The sequence below is a fragment of the Protopterus annectens genome, chromosome 1.part1 (genome assembly GCF_019279795.1).
Source record: "Protopterus annectens isolate FY-2018-M chromosome 1.part1, PAN1.0, whole genome shotgun sequence".
NCBI classification, from domain to species: Eukaryota; Metazoa; Chordata; order Ceratodontiformes; family Protopteridae; genus Protopterus; species Protopterus annectens.
The window spans coordinates 1585602780-1585628432 of record NC_056726.1 but is presented as its reverse complement, the minus strand read 5'-3'; positions in this window follow the sequence as shown (position 1 = coordinate 1585628432).

The following is a 25653-nucleotide window of genomic DNA, read 5'->3' as shown; positions in this document are numbered from 1 at the left end:
TTCAGCCATAGCTGCAACCTGCTATGGACAATACCCCGTCCCCAACTGTCACTAGCCTCTAATGTGGATTGACCAAGACATTGAGTCAGAGAGTCAGAATGCATGCATCGAGCATCTGCATAATGGGCAGAGTCATTTCCCTGTCCACACTGTCAAGTACCCAAGCCACTATTTGAACTAGGGTCATCTGATCCATAGTCAGGGCTTTATCCTTCTATGCCAATACCATTGACAGGCTCCTTTAGATTCATTTGCATATGGTATTGCTGTATTGGTGTTTCTCACAAGTAAGCGGATGGGTTGCTGAAAGTGTTCTGTTTTTTTTTTTTTTTGCTATGGAGCATACTATGGTAGACATTACATAGCTCATTTAATTCCTGCTTTCTCTTAAACCCCATTCCTCCTCCAAAACATTATGCCAATGTATTATTCCCACAATTCTCATTTTTATATGCAATTTGTTCTTACACTTTTCTAAAGATCCCACTTCCAGCTGTTTTTTTCTGTATTGCTGTATTCACTACTTCTAATATAGTTGGTGTAGACTTTGAATTCCATTTTCTAGTAACTGATTTTTTGGCAGCCAACCAGAATTAAACTCAGCAAGGCCTCACTATGTCTAGGCAATTCTGATTCTGCGTCATATCTCAAACAATTCATTTCCTTAGCTACACCAATTAGCTCACCCAATTTTTTCTGTTAGAGTAGTCTGCAGGTAATTTTTAAAGTTTTTAAAATTTTAAAAATATATTCACAACTACCTCTTTCTTCCACACCAAACCTCCAACAGTTACAATCTTCCTGAGGAAAATTTCTTTGGAGTCTACTTGGGGTATAAAAATGTCTATGGAAACACCTCCAAGCAAATATCCTATCTTCTAGACTCTGTTGAATATTAGGGAGCCATGTGTATATCCTCACATTGTTTCTTTGTGGATTACATATCCAATTTCTCTTCCCAATCCTTTCTAACCTCATCTGATTGATTCCTATAGTTATCATGCAATATTTTAAATGTCCTAATAATTATCCATTTTTAACAGCAAATCTGTTATAGATTCTACTATAAACTCTACCAGTGCTGGTCTTTTGCTTAGGATCCCCTATTGCTTTCTTTTTGCCTATACTCTGATATCAGACCTCGATAGTGAAGGCAATCTCTAACCTGCAGTTCAAATGAATTATGTCTATTACCTTTCCCTCTCTAATTACTTGCTCCCAATACCTTGGTTCTTTTTCAAGTTTTCTGGGTAAATTCCAGATCCCTATTGGCAGAATCTCCTTTCTCAGTCCCTGTGTTGGTTTAGCTCTTAGAATACATTCTACTACTTTATAAGTATAATATTATGTATTATTATTGTTAGTCTCCTTAAGGATATGCATCCAAAATCCGAGACTTTTTTTTTCTTGAGCCCTCCCTGTTTCATCATCATTCCTTTTGACTTTGAATTATAGCTTTCTGCTTGCGCTGTGTATAGGACCCTTAACTGGTAGGTCTGAAATACCTCTTCAAATCAGGTAATGTCAAACCACCTTGTTCTATTGGAAGAATCACCTTCTTCCACTTGACCCTTGCCCTCTTCCCTTCCCAAATAAAATTCTTCAACTCTTTATTAATTGCTATCCACAACTTCTCCTCTGGTTAATAAAAATATGCCTGGCCTGTGTACAAAACTAAAGGGACTAAAAGGATTTTCACTGCTTGTTTCTTGCTATCCATATCTATAAAACAAAATTTCCCATTTATCAACTTTTACATCATCTTTTGCTTAGTATCTTCCCACATATCCTTAGCTGCCTTAACAGAATCCTTCATAATCCATACTCCTAAGTAGTTCATTTTATCATGTCCTCATAAGTATGGGTATTGCTGGACCAATTTGTGCATAAATACAAAGTTTACAACTATTGCCTTTGTTTTATCTTCATTAATTTTCTATCCCAAAAAGACATGAAAATGTCTCAGAATTTTTCACAAGAGTGAAGTGTCCTTTTCTGGTTTTATCAGGTATAAAATGATAGCATCTGTAAATAAAGTCATCCTTATTTTGACTACCATACCAGTTATATCCTTAAATATCTGAATCCCTTATTTTCTTTGCCACTGGTTCTAAATATAACAGAAATAATGAAGGGGAAAGAGGACTCCCCTGCCTGGTTACCCTGCACAAACAAAACTTATCAGAGAGGAATCCCACACCTACTTTAATTTTCACCTCCAATCTCTCATATATCCTCCTAATCAATTTTAAAATGTTATCAAGGAATGTAAATGCTTCCATTGTTCTACTCATAAAATGCCATCTTACTCTGTTGAATGCTTTCTCTGCATCAGTTCCAACAAACAACAGTAGTATTTCCTTATGTTCTGCTTCCCTCTGGATCATCCATCCATCCACAACCTTTTTCCCATTTTTGTACATGAGGTCAGGTTGTCAGTTCAACAGTGACACTCATCTAGAGCCAAGGTTTACATCGCATTGGCATTGTTCCATTAATGTTGTCAAATGTTTATCTCCCCCCTCTACAAATGCACATTGATCCAAATCGATCAATTTTGGCTTCACCTCTGGCATTCTTTTAGCGATTGTAGTCACTTATAATCACTTTATAGACACTTTATAATCATGATCTGTATGAAGCTTTATCTGACTGGTCTTTACCATCTGTAGGTATTATAGCCACAGCTACTTTCTTCTTGAACTGGCGCTTCTCCTCCTTTTAAAATATTGTTAAACAAAATTCCAGATCTTTATCACTTTCTTCCCTCCTAGCTTTTAAAATTCCACAGGAATACCATCTATTCCTGAAGACTTTCCTGCAGATTGGTATACTGTACATCACCATTTTTATCTCATCTCCTCCTATCCTAAATGTTAGTAAATGAGCCTCATTTACCTCTAAACTTGGCATATTTATTTCTTCCATAAATATTTCTATTTGTATTGATTTCTTGATTCCCAAGTGTCTCTGTTTTTAGAGATTTTTATAAAATTTCAGAAATATTTCTAATACATCTACATGGTCTCTGGTTATTTTTCCTTGTTATAGGCTTCCTAAGCTTGGCAACAATCCTTTCTACATTCTGTTGCCTGAGATGTTGTGCTAAAAGTTTTTGTGCTCTGGAGTTATTATCAAAAACAGTTGCTTAACAGCAATCTTTTTAAATTCATACATATTATTGCAGTAGTCACTTATTTTCTCTTTAGCACTCTGCAATTGCAGCTCTTCTTGTTCTGTGAGTTCCCCTCATTCTGCTATACTTTAACCTTTGTCAGCTCCACTAAATATTTATTGTTAGTTCTTAGCCATCACTTTTTCTTTTATTTCCTCCCTATTTTTAAACGTCACTTTAATTTTATCCCACTCTCTTGCTATATTTTCAGAATAAATTTCTATCTTCTCTTATAACACCAGGATAATTTCCACTTCTCATTCCTTAAATCTGTCTCTTTTTAACAGATAGGTGGAGAAGCATCAGTGTCTCATTTTTATTTTATTACCCTACATTTTTATTTTAGTCATTATTGGTGTGTGATCTGAAGTAGTTATTGGATGCATATCAAAACTTTAAAAATGCACATATTCCTGTACAATATAATTTCTGTCTTGCCTTGCCCAGTTTTTGTACTTTGTGGAATGATATGTAAATTCTCTCTGAACTCCTACTACTAAATTCACACCTTTCATGGCAAATATTTTCATAAATTTCTTCAAAAATCTACCCTCTTCTGTTGCAAGTCAAGTTTCGGTCCAAACCTATAAGTAATATTCCCCATTGAAGGCTGACTATTTCTTCCAGAATTTTCATAAGCTCCATTGTAGCAGTTTTAGGTGGAATATAAATACATGCCAGTGTAATCTTCATCCCTTGACAGTAACTCCTTACTATTACAAATCTACCATTATTATCTATTTTTTCCTTTTCTATCACTATTGTAGCTCCTCTTGCAAGTAAGATAAGTAATCCCCTATTCCTTTGTCCCAGATATTTTGCTAAATAACCATCCCAAAATCCTTTCTTTATCAATTTTGCATGCTCATTTCTTTAAAAATGTGTATGCTGTAGCACAGCAGTTTCCACTCTGCTTTTTGTAAGGTAACTCTGCTTTCTGTACTGTAGTTCACTACTCTTTCTTTTATGTATATATCTGTAAGACCATTCACACTTAAAGATATGGAAAGTATCATTAAGATAAAAAGTTATTCTCACCAGTTATGTATAACAGTTTTTTTCATGTCTAGTTTCAGCCTTTGTGTTACATGCATGCACTAATCTTTGTCAGATTGATCTTTTATATAGTTGTTTCTTGTCATATCCATTTGAAAATATGTCACATCTTACAACATTTTTGGTTTTAAATAAAACCCTCAAGCAAAAAAAAAACAAAAAACAAAAACAAACACACACACACACACACACACACACACACACACACACACACACACACACACACACACACACATTCTCCCAAAGCACCCCCAAGATCTGTTAACATAATACTATCACACATAACTATACAATCTGCAAATAATGAAGTTTAATCCTCCTAATAAGAACAATTGTCCCAAACTGACAACCATAGTCATAGACTTAGATTAATCTATAAGGAAGGTTATCCATGCTAAGATGCATGGTACAGCATGTGCTTTTACTTACACTGTGTGCTGTCTGTTTTTGTCTTATCTTTATTCCTCTTCCAGAAGTAGAAAACACGTCAGTACTTTCAGAAAACATTATCTCCTAGCCATTGAAAGAAAGAAGTATTCCATCTTCCTTGCCCCATTATCAGATTGTCTTCATAAAAACATGAGAACCAGATACACAGTTGCCTTACGCAACACATCTTGCACTGTGAACATTTATGTGCTACAGGGAAACTTTTCATTATATTCAGTATTATTTTATTTATTTGCTTCATCTTATAAATTATTAAATCAAGATAAGGACCTTAATGCATTCATTCCACTATGCAAAGGTAAGAAAATTCACATACATTTTTCTTATATCATGCTCTTTTGTCCAGGCTTTCTTCGCTTTTAACATTGCAGTGTCTACATTTCATAAAACTGAACAAGAAGAAAGAAACGAGAAGGAAAAATAGGGTACCTGTTTTCTTTGTTATCCCTATTACACACAAAAATAAATGCAAAGCTTTACTTTATAGCATGCCAGATATCTCATATATTATAAAAATCCTATTGATAATAAAATTTTGGTTACTTACATCAAATGCTTTCTTTCCTGTTCTCCTCTCCTAGATGTTCTTCTAAACATTAACATCATGAGGTAGGGCTTATACTTCGAGTCCAAAACAAATTTAACAAAGTCAACCAAGTCAAATATTTCCAGATTTTGCTGTGCTGTCATACTTCACAAGTGTAATTAATACTTTGCAATCCCACATTTATTCATCAGTTTCAAGTTGCTAGTTTTCTTCCAGTTGATCTTCATCTGCCAACTTCATCTGGAAACTCTAAACCTGTTACAAGTGGTGTTCCCCAGGGCTCAGTCCTAGGACCCCTCCTGTTCGGTATATACTTCTTAGAGGTACAGACAAGCACAGGAGGACTATGGCTGACCAAGTTTGCTGGCGACTGCAAACTAGGGGCTATAATTGACTCACCAGCTGACACAGACATCCTCCAAAAGGGTCTCACAGAGACAGATACCTGGTGTCAAAATCATGGCCTCAAGCTAAATGCCAAAAAGTGCATAGTTATTTCCTTTGGAAATAAAGTACTCACAAACTACCACATAGGTGGTAGTCCCCAAAATATGGAAAATGTAATAAGGGATCTGGGGACCCAAGTAGATAGTAATCTCACCTTTGATAATCACATTGCCAAAGTGGTTAGAAAATCCTTGTACGTGGCCCACCTAATCCCAAAAGGGTTTGCATCCAGATCAAAAGTGGTCATTGTGCCCCTCTACTCATCACTCATCAGACCCATCATAGAGTACAATGCCCCATTTGGGATGTATCTTACAAGACACCTGCAACAGCTGGAAAGACCATAGAAAGACCTCACCAAGAGGATCACTGGCCTCAAGCAGATGCCCTATGTAGCTTCACTGAAGAAACTCCAGCTGTACTCAGTTGCATACTGCCTGCTCAGAAGTGATCTCTGCCTGACATACAAGGCCATGTCCAAACCAGAATTGATGGACATGCTCCACCTAAAGAAAACCTTATCCCCTTGAGTCACACGCTCTAGGGATCTAAACTTCACCACAACAATATATGGGACATGCTGGAGGGATAGATTCCTGTCCCAGAGACTTCCCATGCTTTGGAACAAGAATCCAATCTACTTTAGGCAGAGATCCTTGCTAGCACTCTTCAAGAGAAACCTTGACGAGTGGCTGGGGAACAGAAAGTTTACCCCGGAAATCACTTCAGTGGCTCTGCTGGACAGAGGCACAGGGAACTAATCTAAGGGGGTGGCAAAAGCCAACACATTCTGGCTAGGCTTATAAATGCTATTTGAGAGGATATACATCTTCACTGTTTAATTTATTTTAATCATCTCTGAGTATATTTGACTTATTTTTTCAAACAGATTACCAGACGTCACGTCTTGCACCAAAGCTAGAGTTTGAACTGTTTCTTTCAGAACAGCTGCAGGATTCTTCTCGGCCAGTGTTTCCTCCTCATGTTTTGTGATCACTTTTCTTTCAGGTTCTCTGAATTTCTTTTTCCCTGGAATCCAGGCAGTGCACTTACTAGCCAATCACCAAAATTTACTCAAAAGGACAAACTCACTGGCTCTCTTTTCTGAATTTCTGTTTTCACACTGGTAGAGTTTAAATTAAGCTGTTATTCAATGTGCAGCCATCTAGAAAGCTCAGTTTGGTATTCTTTTTGTGCTGAAATTATCTATGGTGTGCTACCTAACTTTTGAACAAAAAGGAAAATATTGCTGTGACTAACCCCACTTTTTATCTGGCAAATAGCCACCTAGGGTAAATGAAACAATATCATGCTTCCCTAAAGAACATCTGCCATAACATACCTTCTTCTCCATAAACTCCATTCCTTCTATGCCGGAAGGATACTGTTGTATTTCATCTAGACATTCATTACAGAACCAGTCTCAACAGGGTGAAAAGCTTCTATGTCAGTTTTTGGACAGCATCACATGGTGCACTGAGGTAAAGGTCTGCTTATTCTGTTACGACCTGCATAAGACAAATGGCTTTTCTAAGTTCTTTTCCATATAAGTAGCTAGAGAAAAAAATTAAATGCAGTTTTGTATAGCCTGGGCAGCCAGCTGGCAGTATGAACCTTTGCTCTAGATGATTGTCACTGTCAAGGCGAAACTCCAACTCCGTGTGTAAAAATGGAAAAATGGGTTGTGGATGGATGGATTGATGGATGGATGGATGGATGGATGGATGGATGGATGGATGGATGGATGGATGGATGGACTGATGGATTTATACTTACCCATATGTAATTGCTGTACCTTATCTACCACTACGTATTATATATACTTCTGACTGAAACTGCTGAGTTGTTCAACAAATATGCCTGTTCTGATTGATTTATAACAATACCCTTGAGCTTACTCTAATATAATTGTTTTGTATCTCACTCTTTTGTGGCTATCATTTTTCTGTAATCTGTCTTTGAAAAAATAAGCCCGTTAACTATTTCTGTGTATTTCTGCTGTAGCCCAAACTAAAAGCAACTGAATAGTGATTGCTTTTAACCAATTTCCTTGATCAGAACAGGTCTTCCTAACAATTATGACAAAGCTAGTTGTACACTGCATGTCGCCGATGATCACTGTGTAATAATGATTTTAGATCTATACTATATGAACATCCTGCTATCCGTTATCTATGATAGTTGCTTCTACTTTGCCTGTAGGGCCACCTTACAATTCTCTCTTTTCTTTTATATTGCCTAGCTATGGTAGGGCAAAGGATGCAGTCACCCTGAGCATAAGGCATTGGAGAGTGTGATCAATCAGTTGATAGTGCAGTAGAGGTATTCAGTTCCAAAACATAATTTTCTGAATGCTGGTATAGAAATCAAATACTTGTTTTTGCTATTCATGTGTGGTGACATACAATATCACTGGATGCTAGATGGGACAGCTATGGCTCTGTCTAGTGCAAATAAGAAGTGTCTGTATGCATTTCAAGAATACGTTGCATAACTCCTGTTTGCCAAGGTAGCTGAACTGACAGTAGTTCATACTTCTCTTCCTCCTCAGCTCTGCACTTTCATTCATCACCTAATAAGCACTTAAGCATCACTGTATCTTAGCTGTTCTTTGTGACCTAGCTGTGAGTGATTCAATAGACATCTGGATACCGAAAGCCTATAAGTATATTTTTGGCACTTAATCTGTTATCAGTGAAAGTCAACAAAACTGCTGCATTTATTAATTTGCTTGAGATTGCTTTACTTGATGTCTGCATTTTGTTTTCTGTTTTACTGATAGTTAACAAAACTGTAGTGCTGTTATTTATTTGCTTGATATTTCTGGTCACTGTCTAGATCCTGTTCAGCTGGTTTCATAGTGGGGGTTGTCTACCTTCTTTTAAAACCAGCTTATTCAAGATGTGAGCACAACTTTTTGTGGTATCTGATTCCCCTGAGGATCTTAAGTTTTCCTTTATACTACTGTATAAGGAGTTACAATTCGGGAGACAGTATCAGTATATTAGCTGCTTTTTGTGGCCTAGTTGTGACTGATTCAATAGACATCTGGATACAGAAAGCCTAGATGTATATTTTTTGGAACTTAATCTGTTATCAGTGATAGTCAACACAACTGCTGCATTTATTAATTTGCTTGAGATTGCTTTTCTTGGTGTCTGCATTTTGTTTTAGTTAACAAAACTGCTGCATTTATTAATTTGCTTGAGATTGCTTTTCTTGCTGTCTGCATTTTGTTTTATTTAAAAAACTGCTGCAATTATTAATTTGCTTGAGATTGCTTTTCTTGGTGTCTGCATTTTGTTTTAGTTAACACAACTGCTGCATTTATTAATTTGCTTGAGATTGCTTTTTTTGCTGTCTGCATTTCATTTTAGTTAACAAAACTGCTGCATTTATTAATTTGCTTGAGATTGCTTTTCTTGATGCCTGCATTTTGTTTTAGTTAAAATTGCTGCATTTATTAATTTGCTTGAGATTGCCTTTCTTGCTGTCTACATTTTGTTTTAGTTAACAAAACTGCTGCAATTAATTTGCTTGAGATTTTTTTGTGTCTGCATTTTGTTCATAGGTTCATAGGTTTATAGGTTCATACTAGGCTATCTGCCCTGGGGCAATTATAAGCCTAGCCCGATTCTGTATGGCTTACGCCACCCCTTGATTTGAGAATACTGTGCCCTTTTTAAGGTTTAGTTTACTGTGCCTCTGTCTAATAGTGACACGGGAGTAATCCCTGGGACAAACCTATGATCCCCCATCCACTTATCGAGATTCTTCTTGAAGAGATTCAGTGAGGTGCTCTGCCTCACATGAACTGGAATTCTATTCCAGAGCGAAGGGAGCCTCTGGGTTATGAACCTGTCCCTCCAGCAAGTTATATTTATTTCTGTGCTGAGGTTCAAGTACCTCGAGCGTGTGGCTCTAAGGGATTTAGATTTACTGAGGTGGAGCATGTCCATTAATTCTGGATTTGACATAGCTTTGTATGTCAGGCATAGATCTCCTCGAAGTAGGCAGTATGCAACTGAGTAGAGCTGGAGTTTTTTTAACCGAGCAGCATATGGCATCTGTTTGAGACCCTTGATACTCTTGGTGAGATACTTTTGGGGTCTTTCTAATTGCTGCAGGTGTCGGGTAAGGTACATCCCAAAAGGGGCATTGTATTCTATGATGGAACTGATGAGGGATGAATAAAGGGGCACGATTACCTCTTTTGATCTAGATGTGAAACCCTTTGTGATGAGGTAGGCTATGTAGAAGGTCTTTCTAACCACTTTGGCAATGTGGTTTTCAAAGGAGAGATTGCTATCAACTTGGGTCCCCAGGTCCCTAATAACTTTCTCTGTACTTAATGGGTTTCCGCCTATGTGGTAATTTGTGGGCACATTGTTTTTGCCAAAGGGTATGACTATACATTTTTTGGCATTTAGCTTTAAACCATGGCGCTGGCACCAGTTACCTGTCTCTGTGAGACCTTTTTGAAGGATGTTTGTGTCAGCTGGAGAGTTGATTATGGCGCCCAGTTTGCAGTCGTCTGCAAACTTGGTGAGCCATAGTCCTCCCATGTTTGCCTGTACCTTGGAAAAGTATATACCGAACAAGAGTGGTCCCAGGACAGAACCCTGTGGGACACCACTTGTGACCGGTTTCGAGTCTGACATGGCTCCAGCAATTCTCACTTTGTGGGTTCTGTCTTTGAGCCAGTTTGCGACCCATCTTGTGACATAGGGGTTTATATTTAAGCTGGATAGCTTATCTATGATGCCCAAGTGGGGTATTGTGTCAAATGCCTTTGCAAGGTCCAGATAGGCTGTGTGGACTACCTTCCCTTCATCTATGGCTTTGGTGACTGTTTCAAAGAAGTCAACCAGGTTCAAAAAGCAGGATCTGCCCTTGACAAAGCCGAACTGGGTAGGATCTAGTGTCTGTAGGTCCCCAATGTCCCACCCTCTCTTCCTATTGATGTCTTGTTCTTATACTTGGTGTGTTTGCAGTTGCCTGCCCCTACTCTAAATTTGATCTGGGACACTCCTCCCAGTCTAGTGTCATTAGCTCATTCTACCTAATACAGAAAAAAAATTTGAGAAGGCCAACCCACTTAGGTTCTTAACCTTGAATTATCTTCTTTTCCTCCTTTTTCCCTTTCCACTTTACTAAAAAAAAAAAAAATTTGCTAGAATCTCCTTGTGTTCTGACTGAATGTGCTTCTCAAACAATCTGGAAATATAGAGCTGGTAAGTTACCCAATTATCCCCCACTTTAATATTCTAGCCAAAGACAATAGCATCATCACCCCAGCAAAACAAACCAAATTACTTTATGTTGAGACTGATAATATCAGATTTAACACTCACATTTCTCTTACCATAAAAATGGTTAACAAAAAATAGGTGCATTGTACAGAAAGAAACAATTCCTCACCAAGACAGCCAGAATTTTTGCTGCTAATTCCCACCTAGTCTTCACTTTACTCTACGCCTCTTCTATACTTACCTACCTTAGACAAACAGATTTTAAAAAGCTCAAGGCATGCTAAAATAAAAATAGTTTATTGCTGTTTGGGCAGTTTTTTTCCATCTCTTTCAACTTTCTGGTTGAAAAGCCCACATTTCCACTTGTTTCCCACCTTTCCTGTAACTAGTCTAGTCCAGAAACAGATTTGTTGTATCCAGGAAAGTTTGTAAGCTTTTGAGCCCCCCAAGCCTTTCTGTGTGCTGGATGGAAGCCTTCTAACTTGTCAGTGTGAGTGGTAAGTACTAGGTAGCCTATCTTCCACAAGAGGAGTGGTTTCTGGCCCAGAATTTATAGTTTATTGGCCGTTTGGGCAGTTTTTTTCATCTCTTTCAACTTTCTGGTTTAAAAGAAATAAATTTTTTTTTATTTAACATTTGTTGACCGGGAAAGTCCGACTAGGTTCCACAGATCCTGTTTTCAGCGGAGGCCCGGGGAGAAATGCTCCAGAAGCTCCAGAAGCATGTCTTTAGAAAAAAGCCTGTGTTTGCACTTGTTTTCTGCCTTTCCTGTATCTAATCTAGTCCAGATACAGATTGGCTGTATCCAGGACTGTATGTAAGCCCATCTACCACAAGAGAAGTGGTTTCTGGCCCAGAAATTATAGTTTATTTGCTGTTTGGGCAGTTTTTCCATCTCTTTCAACGTTCTGGTTTAAAAGCCCACATCTGCGCTTGTTTCCCACCTTTCCTAAAACTATTCTAGCCCAAATGCAGATTTGCTGTATCCAGGACTGTTTGTAAGCTTCTGAGCAGTGCCAAAAAGTTTGCTCTTCAATTTTTCCCTTAGATCTGCTAGTTCTCCCCTCTCCTGCACTTTTACTACCTTCTTATTCCACGTTCCTAAGCATCCTGGTGAATATTAGAGTCCAACCTAAACACTCATACTGGGCGACTTCGACTACCCCTCCATTAACTAAATTAATGTATCAATACATTTGCCCAAAGTTTCCTGGAAATTAATTATTCCAATGCCCTGGACCAGTTCATTCTTACACCCACTAGAGATAGCAACATCCTTGACCTGGCCATTACTAACATGGGTGACCATTGCTCTACACCAATAGTCAACTCCTCCCTAGTTAGATCCAACCACAAACTAATCACCTTGGAAGTCCACATCCCTCCAACCCCCCCACCCCACCCTCGCAAAGGTAACCACCATGAAAAACTTCTCCAAAGCAAACTTTGGGCTCCTAAAAACAGAGGTGGTTAACTTCGCGGTACCCCTGCAAATGGAGAATAGTTGCATGACTGCCAAATCATATACCAATGCACTGTACGAACATGTACACAAATGCATGGATCTCACCATACTCAATAGAACCAAGACACTCTTCTCAAAAAAAGGAAGCCAATCTGGTGGTCCCCTGCCATAAACAAACTGTACAACAGAAGGAGGAAACTGAATAAGGTGAAGTCCCAAGACTGGAAAAACTCCCTTATCAGCCTCAACAAAAAGTTGAGATCCCTCATCAAATCCTTTAAATCTAGCAATAAAATCAGAATTGCAGCAGCTAATAAAGACAGCCACAAGGCCTTCTATAGTTACATAATGAATCTCCATGGCAATACCCAGATTTGCTTTGAGCTACTGCACAATGATACCTCCTATACCGAGTCAACAGATATTGCCAATATACTGGCAAACAGATTCAGTGCCAACTTTACCCCTCTCTCCCGCACCAAAGGACCAATCACCATACCAGTAGATTGCAAGGCACCCGGTATTACTGCTGCACAGGTTAAAGCAGCATTGTCCAAGGCCAAGAATACAACTTCTATGAGACATGACAATATTCCTGGCTGTGTTCTACATGAACTACAGAGTGAACTGGCAGCTCAGCTGTGTGCCCTGTTCAATCACAGCCTCACCTCAGGCTTTGTCCCTACCAAATATGCCCTGCTACAATTATCCTTCTTCACAAAGGAGGAGCAACTACAGACCCTGGGCACTATCGCCCCATTAGCCTGATGAGTGTGATATGCAAAGCCATGGAACACACCAGCATGGACCTAATAAACAAGGATATAGGATATCTCAAAACTCTGGATCCCGCACAGTTTGCTTTTGTGAAGGGTGGATCATGCCTTCTCAACCTGGATGACTTCTTTGAGTCAGTCACCAGAGCTGTGGATGAAGACAAGGTGGTTCATACAGCCTAATTTGATCTGGCCAAGGCCTTTGATACCATTCCCCACTCAGGAATCATAGAAAAACTCACTAAGCTAAGAATCAACCCCTATATCACTAGGTGGTTTGCAAACTGGCTTAAAGATGTAACCCATACTGTGAAAGTAGCTGACTCCAAGTCAGACTGCTGACCAGTCATGAGTGGAGTCTCACAGGGTTTGGTCCTGGGTCCTATCCTGTTTGGTATCTACTTCTCTGAAGTCCAGGCCAACATGAAGCGACTCTGGCTGACAAAGTTAACAGATGATTGCAAGTTGGGGGCTATTATTAACTCTCCAAGTGATGTTGACATCCTACAGAAAGGCCTCACTGAGACCACTGACTGGTATCAGAACCATGGCCTTAAGCTCAATGCCAAAAAATGTTTCATCATCCCCTTTGGGAAAAACCTGGTTCCCATGAATTACACATCAATGGTAGTCCACTGAACACAGAAGGCATTATAAGAGATCTGGGAACACATGTTGACAGCAACCTCTCTTTTGACCACATATCCCCTGTGGTCAGAAAGTCCTTCTATGTGACACATTTCATTACTAAGGGTTTTGCATCCAGGAAGAAAGAGGCCATTGTCTCCCTCTACTCTTCCCTCATTAGGCCAATCATTGTGTACAATGCCACATTTGGCATGTACCTCACTAGACACCTGCAGCAACTGGAGAGGCCACAAAAGTACCTCACAAAGGGGCTCCTAGACCTTATCCACTTGTCCTATATGGATAGATTCAAAAAATTCCAACTATTCTTTGTCTCATATCACCTACTTAGAGGCGATCTCTGCTTGACTTACAAAGCCATGTCTGACCCAGCTGTGTTAGAAATGCTACATCTAAAGAAATCCCAATCCCTATGAACACCTATGAACCTATGAACTCAAAAGTACTATCTGGTACACACTGCCTCAGAAAATGGAGTACTCATAGGGTGGCTAAGACTGAAACAGGCTGGGATCCATGGTGGTAAAGTGGTACTCTTAGTGGCTGCGAGTGGATCAGTGGCATGGTGAGACTAACCTCCAGTTTTGATTAATAAGTCATTTTCCCCCAGGTAGAAGCTGTCTTTCCATCCATGTGGTCCAAATAAGGAGAATAACTGGTGTGGTGCCTTTGTGCATTAGGTAATCTGTCTCCTGACCATGGGAATCACATTCCTATCAGTCTCACTAGTATTATGTTTATACATTATGGGATATAGTATACATGACATGATAGGCAATTATATATGTGATGTTCTATCCAGCGGTACTCTCCAATTCAACTTTGTAAAAGGCAAATCTCACCTGCTCAATCTAGTAGAATTCTTAAAAGGAGTAAAGAGAATATAATCAACACTGCTACCTAGACCTACTAAGCCCCTATCTCCCTTGCTGATTATTGACACACTCTTCCAAATAAACATTAACTTGTATGTATCTTGCTGTATAGCTAATTAACTTTTTGATTGAGCACATGCCATTACTGTTGGGCTATTTTTTCTAGAGAAAAATATTTTTCCAGTGATGTCCACAGAGCTCTATCCTGATCACTGCCTTCTTTGGCATATGCCTGTCTCATGTAAAAACTGAAGTTAAATATTTGTAAAGCTTTTTTAGCTAATTTCACTGTGTGAATGGTATTAACTGGAAATTTTCTCCATTTGTTAAGTATCTGATTGTTTGTTCTGATTTCCTGTCAAGAAATGTATCATAGAACTGATTTGTTTGCAGTTAAAATTATTCTCTAGAGTTTCCTTGCTCCTTTATCTGTTTAAAACTTTCATTTAGTGTCTCACTGCTGTTTTTCTACTGTGATAAACATTTCTGTAGTGTTTTCTGCCTAAAATAGTGTAGCTAGTAGCTGTAGCATAGCTCAGTTCATGTTTGCTGTCACTGGGTCTGGTTGTTTGTTTTCAGTGGCTGTTTGTTCTGAGCACATTTTCCAGGCCATCTTGGATTAGCAGAAGCCATTCTTCATTTTAGTGAGAGGATTGTGTTGACTGACCACAGGCTGGTAGAGGTTGGCTGGTGTACGGTTTGGGGTGAGCACTCATTTGTTCTTTTGAGCTTTTTTAAAGTTGTTTCAGGTTAGTAACGTCTGGTATTTAAGCCCTACCTTTGAGAGGATTTCTGCTTATTCACACCAAGAATGGAGGAGGGGCACTCACCACAACTCTGATCTGTAATATATAACAATATGTATCCTGTTATTTTTTGCTTATATTTATTAGTTATTGCTTATTCTAACCATTTATAACACTTTTTATTGTCTGCTCCATACTTTTTTACTGTATTTTATTGCTATAAACTAATCTGCTCAGTTGTACTGAAATTGTTTGCCTTACAGGGCCTGTTAAATCGTTTTTGTTAATGTCACATTGTTTATAAAGCTTTTTTTAGCTAGTTTTATTGTGTGAGAGATATTAACTGGAAATTGTCTCCATTTGTTAAGCATCTGTTTGTTAAATATTGTAGGACTGTATCATATAACTTGTTTGTTTGCAGATAAAAGCATTCTCTAGAGTCTTTTTGCTCCTTATCTGTTTAAAACTTTCATTTAGTGTCTCACTGCTGTTTTTTCTGCTGTGATAAACATTTTGGTAGTGTTTTCTGCCTATAATAGAGTAGCTAGTAGCTGTAGCATAGCCCAATTCAGGTTTGCTGTCTCTGGGTCTGGTTGTTTATTTGCAGTGGCTGTTTGGTCTGAGCAAATTTTCCAGGCCATCTTGGATTACCAGAAGCCATTCTTCACTTTAGTAAGAGGATTGTGTTGATTGGCCACTGGCTGGTAGAGATTGGCTGGTCTAGGGCTTGGAGTAAGCACTCATTGGTTCTTTTGATATTTTTTAAGTTGTTTCATGTTTGTACCTTCTGGTATTTAAGCCCTACCTTTGAGAGGATTTCTGCTTATTCACACTGAGCTGAACGGAGGAGGGACACTGACCACAACTCTGACCTGTGATATATAACAATATGTATCCTGTTTTGTGCTTATTTTTACTAGTTATTGCTTAATCTAACAATTTATTGCAATTTTTATTGTCTGCTGCCCACTGTTTACTGGATTTTATTACTATAAACAAATCTGCGCTGTTGTACTGAAATTGTATGCCTTACAGGGCCTGTTAAATCACACACTTGTAATAGTGTGACTAAGTTAAGAAATAGCACTGCACAACCATATTTTTCGAACATTTAACATTGTATCATCATGGAACTCATAAACAAAGACATTGGTAACCTCCAAATTCTGGACCCCACCCAGTTCAGGTTTGTGAAAGGCAGATCATGCTTTCTAAACCTGATCAACTTCTTTGAGGCAGTCACGAAAGCTGTAGATGAGGGTAAGGTGGTTCACACAGCCTATCCTGACCTCAACAAGGCTTTCAACACCATACCCCATTCTGGAATTATAGCTAAACTCACTAAACTAGATATAAATACCTATGTCACAAGATGGGTTGCCAATTGCCTCACTGACAGAACCCACACTGTAAAAGTTGCAGACTCCAAATCTGATTTCAATCCAGTGACAAGTGGAGTACCACAGGGTTCATTCCTGGGACCTCTCCTGTTTGGTATCTACTTCTCTGAAGTACAGGCTAACACAGAAGGCCCTTGGCTAACAAAGTTTGCAGATGACTACAAATTAGGAGCTGAAGCTGAGTCCACAAATGATATGAACTTCCTACAGAAGGGCCTTACTGAGACAGATGCCTAGTGTCAGAGACATGGCTTAAAGGTCAATGCCAAAAAGTGCATTGTCATCTCCTTTGGTAAAAACACTGTACCCATGAACTACCACATAGGCGGCAGTCTACTTAACTCCAAATGTGTGATAAGAGACCTGGGGGCTTAGGTGGACAGTAGTCTCTCCTTTGATAATCACATCACCACAGTAATCAGGAAATCCATCTACGTGGCACACCTCATCACAAAAGGGTTCTCATCTAGGAAAAAAGAGGTCATTGTTCCCCTCTATTTGACACTCATTAGACCCATTATAGAGTACAATGCCCCTTTTGGAATGTACCTCACAAGTCATCTGCAGCAGCTGGAAAGGCCACATAAGTACCTCACAAAGAGGATTACTGGCCTCAAACAGATGCCCTACACTGACCATCTCAAAAAACTCAAGCTTTACTCCATAGCATATCGCCTACTCCGAGGTGATCTCTGCCTAACATATAAAGCTATGTCAAACCCAGAGCTGTTGGACATGCTACACCTAAAAAAATCCCAATCCCTCCAAGCTACATGCTCTAGGGACCTAAACCCTGTCACTACAATAAACAGGACATGCTGGAGGTATAGATTCCTGTCCCAGAGACTTCCCATACTCTGGAACAAGCTACCCATCTATGTCAAGCAAAGTTCCTCATTAGCACTCTTCAAGAAAAATCTTGATCAGTGGATGGGAAATAGGAAATACACACCGGGGATCACTTCTGTGGCTCTGCTCAACAGGGGCACAGGAAAATAACTTTCTCGGGTGGCATACGCCAGCGAACCTTGTTGGCTAGTCTTACTTAGTCCCTTGGGCCAATAGCCTAGTACCTATCTATGAACCTGTCTATGAACAATGTACACCCAGAACAGCTAGAACTGGAGGAGCTAGGTACTCCTTGTTCTATGGTAAAGATGTTAGATACATTAAGAATATTATTAGTAAACACTGGTATATACTGATCACTGATGAGAAGTTAAGAGATTTAGTAGGTGATAGACCTAGTTTTAGATATAAGAACAAAAAGTTTGTTAAAAGGTTATCATGTGGCTATAAATGTGTTAAACTGAGAGAAGCTTTGATACATAATGAGGTTAAACAGACTCCCCCTGTGGTTCTTGCAATTGTTGCCCATACATTGATACTAGTGGCCACTTTTGTCATACTCCCACTGGCAGAATATATACTTTTTGTATTAATGCTAATTGCAATAGTATGGACATCATTTACTTGGCTTACTGTATTATCTGCAAGTCATTTTATATAGGAAAGACAAATCGATGGCTTAGAGACCATATAACAGAACGTCTTTACAATAGGATTAAAAACATGTAAAAATGCACTAGTGAAGCATGTTGCTAATACTGCCAATAATCAGTTTTAAATTCCTGGTCATAGACTGAGTGACACAGAGTTAGAGATTAGAGCATTTGAGGAATTACACTGAAGTTATCGAAACAAAATGGTTCATCAGATTACGTGCTTACAGTGATTTAGGGCTTAACTGGCATATACCATTAAAGACAGTGTTAAAATCCAGACCTTTATTTAAATGAAATATTATTTGATTGTTGGTTTTTATTTATGTTAATTTTTATAGTAGTATTCATATAGCAGTTCTGTGTGAACTGGCTTATTTTATTTTACTTATTTACATACACACATATGTTTTTTATCATCTAATGCCATAGAACTGTTATGTTCCATGGGCTGCTAGTTGAAAATGGATGATATAGCTTTAAGGAGTATATGTTTAGTTACTTAGTAACTGTGGCTAAGATTATGTTACCTTGTAACTGCGGCTCAGATCACGGGCAGGATTCATGAAGCCTCCGTGTAAGAGTTACAAGGCTTACACGGAGGCTGCAGTTAAACGGTGTGACGTCAGCATGTCATGCATATGCATGAGGGCATGCTGAATCACACCTAAGGCTTACACGGTCCATGGAAGACAGTAGGGGGTGTGTCCATAGGCCGAGCCCTGCAAACGGACACGCCCCCAGAAGAGTAAAAGTCCCGAAAGTAAACCCCCACGACAGAGTCCGTGTCAATGTGAATAAACACAACACAACACATGCCCCCACAGACTATGAACATAAAATATATAAATGAACATGTTATATATATATTTTAAATTGTAAAGATGTTTGCCCGTGAGTGCGCTCGTTTGCGCGGGCGTGCCCGTAGCTTAGCCACAGTTAGCAGTCAGTGGAAAAGCATATAGGAACTACATATGCAAATTAAGACAAGAAGCAATAGCGTAGCAGTAGAGACGTCGGCTGAAGAGCAGGCAGTCATGGTTCGAGCCCCCCCAACATCAATTTTTATTTTTAGTGAAATAAGCACAAAACAAGTCCCTGACATATATGTACACATATAAAATTATATTTTATGTAAAATGTAATGAAATGGGCCATTTATTTTGAAGAAATATGAGATAACAAAATAATAAAAAATGCCAGATGTGCCTATAGCTGAGCTACAGTTTAACAAGTTGAGTGCATCTGCCAGTAGGTGCGCAGTGGTTTAACAGGTGTAAAATGAGTGCCCATAGGTGAGCAGTGGTTTAAAAGTTGCAAAATGAGTGCCCGTAGGTGAGCAGTGGTTTAACAGGTGTAAAATGAGTGCCCGTAGGTGAGCAGTGGTTTAACACGCTGAAACTGTGTGCCCCTAGCTGAGCTGAGTGTAATATGCTTGCTGACAGCCAAATGAAGCGTAAACCAGCGTAACCCATTTGCGCGGAGCTGCGCGCCACGCCAACAAGCTAACCGACGGGCAACATTGAGCAAGCTGTAACAAAACTGCCTTTACACAGACACACCTCCTAGCCTGTGTAGACAGTCATAAAATATAAAAAGCAGTGGCCAGGTTCGAACCCAGGATACCATGCACCATAGTCAAGGTACTGAACCACTAAGCCATGACAGCTGCACTTAGAAATGCAGTAATAGCAAATATATAGGAATGAATAGAAAGAGGAGCATGACAAAGCAGGTTTTGTGAAGCTGATACAATTCCAAAATGGCCAATCACAGATAAGTGCGGGAAAAACAGCATATATAAGCCCCATAGGTGGGAATACACAGCATAACCGATTGTAGAACCAACTTGCAGCCAGAATGTCAAGTGTAGGTGAGGGTAGTTGCTTTCGAGCACAGAGGTGGGGTGGAGAAGAGTCCAAATATATGGTTTGGCTTCTTGTACACAATCATGAGGCCCAACTCATGCAGGGCCAGGTCCTGTGGGGAGCATATAGGGCTGAGGCGTGGGACCGGTTGGCTCATGATCTTACCAGTGCCACAGGGATACCAAGGACTGGTGAGCAGGTCCGTCACCACCATGTGGACCTGAAGAGACTGAAGCAGGACCAACTGAACCGTTGGATCCAGGAGACCCAGCAACTGCCCAATGGCCCACTGCTGAGTAAGTTACATCTAATTATTTATGTAAGAAATTAACCTAGCTGATATTATGGAGATGTGTATTTCAATATTACTTTATTTATATTACAGCTGCAGGTGTCCATTCTGCGAACCGTAAAGCCTATGGCGATAGGCTGGTGCGGTTGCACCACCAGGCAGGTCAGTAATCCTCTCCCTGTAACTGTAAATAAATATAAAAGTATGATAGTTAGCAAAAGGGTGCAGTGTAGTCACTAAGTAATAAAATGTGCAAGTAACAGTGTAAGAGGGTTTGCAAGTATTGCTTGGTTACAAAAGTGTGATGCAGTCTGTAATCCAAACAGAAAAATGAAAAAGTCTGAAATAAAGTCTGAAATAAGGATTTCCCACCTGTAATATAATAGTACATAACCTGCAGCAGGCTGAAAAGTACAGCTGCAGAAGCTGAGTAAAACACATGTGTGAAATATATCCCTGTTGAAATACAGAAACATGACAGAAGTGAGACTGTTGGAAAGAATTGTAATAACTACAGGTAAAACATGTCAATAAAGCCTAGAATTAAGTACCTCCCTGAATTGTAAAAATAAAACAAGTGTGAGAAAGAGTTATGAATCCACCAATAAAGTAGTAATAACTCCTGAATAAAGTATACTGCAGTCAGTACAGAATGAAATGAATGTGACAAGCAGAACCAAACTGCAAAATGTGTTGAAAATGTTACTGCAGCTGGAATGTGTATCCCAAAATCTGGATATGTTGCTCTCAGTCTGCAATATGCAGATAGTATGGTTGTCTGAAATACCAAACATCCACAGTTGTCTATAGCTATATAAAGCAAATGTAGCAGGATGATGTAGCTGAACAGATCCAGATATGAATATGTATGAATAAAAATGAAAATGTATATTGATGTAGCAGTAACATTCCTATCACCAACTTGAAGTAGTTATCACATAGGAAACTGTAGGTAGAACTGTAGTGTGTATATATCTGCAGCTATTAGAAATGTACAGCATATGTATTGGTATTTGAAGGTGTTAATTAAATTTTATTCACCCTACCCTATAACCACATATAATCCATTCCACGTGAAATTGGTATGTGCAATCACAATTAACACCCCTAGACATTTGTCCTGTTGGGTCATACATATTTGCATGCACGTTGATGCATCTGCCCTGTTCATACATCCAAACCTGATGGCCTGTTGCCATCAATCAACCCTGCATGTTGTTGGACTGTGTATTGCTGTTCAAAATATGCATGTGTTATGCTTGCTGTTCAATGGTTTGAATATCTGGGTGTTTGGTTAATGGGAATACTAATGCATGCTGTTACAACTAATTGTGAATGGTATCGTACATTACTAACCCAAACTGTCATGACATAATGCAAAACATAGGACGACAGGGAAGGCGGGTTCCAGCGGACCCACCTCTCCCACCTCAGCTGGCGAGTGCACCTGGCAGTAGTGCCCAGTCCGGACCCTCCTCCGGTGGCCCTGTGCCACCTGTGGGTGGAAGCACTGTAGTGGATGGGGTTCATCCCCCCTCTGCAAGTGTGGCCGGAGGAGAACAACCACTCACCCTCCGTACTGTCCGGACTGTGGTGCGTAGGGAGATCCAGGAAGCTGTTCTTGAGCCCCTACGCCAGCTTGAGGCACAGGTGGCACAACTAATGGGCGTGCCTGCTGCCCGGCCTACAAAGCCCTCAGCACAGCCCCATCCTGGGCTGTGAAGGCAGAGTGGCAACTGCCCATGGGTGGGGATATCAGTTCCACTGTTGCCATCTGTGGGCTCATGGGCTCTAGATATCCAAACATCCGTCTCCGTCAATTGTGTAACCCCCCCACATGTGTCATACACCGCCCCTGTATGCGTCTTGTTTGTCTTGTCTGTTGACCTACCCAACCTACCTCCCCAGCTATACCGACTTCCTGTACTTGACATACCACTCTCACCTGAAAAAAAAAAAAAAAAAAAGGGCACTCTACCCACAAAAAATTACGCCCCATACATAGCTGCCCATTTCGCACATGTCTGCTGGACATGGAAACTGTCAATTACAATTGGCTGTACAACAAGTATTATTGTTGTCCTCGCACCTCTCTCAGGGGTGGAAGGTTTTAAATGTCACACCAAATTACAAACATATGCACAGCTGTTGCTGATGAAGAAATGGGCAGCTATGGGCCTTACCTACATCCCTCCTGCAAAACCCGTGCTTGTTTCCCTACTGTCTTACCCTCTTTGTGACCCCTTTTTCACCACTTTCTTGTCTCACCATTTTCATTTCTTTCAAAGAAAATAGCGTGGGTGTGCGCAAGAGTAAGAACTTTTAAGCGGTTGTAAGTGGGTGTGCACAGAGCTGAACGCCAGTGCGAATGAGGGAGCTCCACGCAAACCAGTGCTAACCCGGTTACAACTGCTTAAAAGTGCCTTAGTCACTCTGAATTACAAGTCTTGTAGTCTGCTCAAAAGCAAAATAAAATCCTAGTGTCAGACCCGAACCCAGGACCTTGGGAACAGTAGTCTGCATGACTTACCACTAAGCCATGACTGTTATAGAAGAATATTGTGCTACAATAAATATATCATGTAATAGTAGGAATGAATGTAAAGGGAATATAGGATGTGTAGTACACAAAGCATGTCATGTATATTTACTGTCAAATGTAGTGGATTTCTAGAATAGTAGTGTGTGAACAGAAACAGCCATGCTAGTTGGTAGCTAGTAGGTAATAATGTCACTGTAGCACCTTGCAAGCCACACACATACTCACAGCAGGATAATCACTGTCCATACCCCACAACCTCTAACAGGAACACATCCGGACTAAGTAATAAAAAATGTGGAGCAAAGGGCCAAAAACAGGGACACATTCCAAATAATGCTACAACAAACTTAGACAGTTCAGAGAGTAACAGGTTCTGCATTTTGCTGGATGTTTGGAAGGGTATGAAGTCTGAAACTTAAATGTTTTTTCACTATAGTCTGACTTGAGCCCACAGTGATTTGCCAGAAAAAGCTGTTTATGAGATATTGACCAAAATATGAGGCAAAAATGTGGACAACCTGCAAATATCTGTACACTTGAGAGGTCTGACACTGCCATATTTGAATAGTTACGAGCCTAGACATAGCAACAGTGACTGAGTTACAGGGATGCCCCACAGACTCCCTGTGAAATGTACAAATAGTAGGCAGAAAGGTGTTACAACACATGCAATGGTAACTATGAAGTACTGAAAGCATGCACCACTTGCACGGCAGAAATAGTGTAGTAATACATATGCTCATGCTATCCCACAGTCACAACTGCAGAATACCAGACAATTTAATGGGTGTACCCCACTGATATGTCCCATTCCATGAGGCAGATAAAAGATGCACCTGAGAGTCTCTGGGGCCTGCTCAGCAGCATACTCAAATACCCTAATAGATGTCAAGGCCCACACCATGGCCAGACCACACTGCATGCAGTAACACCCTAGCAGATATAGCAAGCATTCCAAGGTGTGAATGTACATGGAAAATAGGAAAGCCACAGCAACACACTACAGTCAAGACACCTAGCAGGCATACAAGTAGTGAATGTAAAGGGCAAATATTGAAGCCATAGCAACAAAGTGCAAGAGCCACTGCTATACACCAGTTACACCACATGTGCCACAGGAAAGTGCACATACCCACATTAACATTAGTAGTAGTCTTAGGTGTCAGTGTACATACACACTTAGTACAGGAAACTGGAGAAATGAATGGAGAAATGTTAATCTACAACACAGCCGGAAATATGAGAGAGATACTAACCTTTACACTCACAGAACAGTGTCCCCAGCATACCAGCATGGTCCCTGCCCTTAAAATCTGAACGGGCTACGCCTATCTCACATACCTTTTTATAGCACTGTCCTGAAATCACAGTGAGAACTGCAATCAGTACACAACTGGCTGCATTCAATTAGCCAATGCTGGCTAACAACTGGTACAGAGGCCATCACATGGACATATGCAGATACCTACAAAAACCTGCTGTACTCCCAGTCCACACATGCAATACTTTCATTGCACCCTGTGGAGGTAGGGAGAGACAGAGAGAGAGAGAGAGAAAAAAAATAAATAAACATACACAAACAAAACCAGTCAGCAACAACCACTTGAAAGCTGACAACTGGCAAGTGGAGCAGCAGGACACGAAACCAGATGGCAACACAAACAGCTGTGACAAACACAGGTAATGTAAAGTAATACTATAAAAGTCTACATACTGTGAACCCTCCATATGTGTCATTGGTCTGTATCCATATGTATATGAAGATGTGCATAGGGCAGGGGACATACAGCAACTATCAGTGAAGGCTGTACATACATATGTATGTGAGGGCATCTATGTGCACATATCAATGTAGGTTGAATGTAGGTTGTTGTGCAATGTACAAAGTAGGTTTCACAGTTATGTATGTTTAGCAGTATGTTAGTGTGTGTATACAGTTTTATAAACAAACATGTTGATATACCTATCTATCATATGGATACATATGTATGTCAATATATGTATGCATGTATATATATATATATATATATATATATATATATATAATATGCATATATGTATACATACATAGAGAGGGATGTAGGAATACATAGACAGATGTAGATAGAATATGTACAAACATATATATGTAATACACACATACAGATATAGATATATGTAGATACATATACATAGACAGACAGATCTGACTATCAACAGGTATGACTGTATATGACGATCTCACACTCCCCCTGTCCCAACCCCTCTGTCACTCTCACCCCCTCTCTGTCACACCCCCCCTCTCCATATCTATAGCGATATATGTACATCAATATATATATGTGTATATGTATACAGACATATATATATATATATATATATATATATATATATATACATATATATATATATATATATATATATATATATATATATATATATATATATATATATATATATATATATATATATATATATATATATATATATATATAGAGAGAGAGAGAGAGATGTATATATATTCTGAGTGAGGCACATGTGTACAGATGTATTGCAACAGGTGCCTGGTGACAAAGACATGGAGTGAACACCAGTGTCAAAACTGGAGTACCATACCCCATTTCAAATCACCT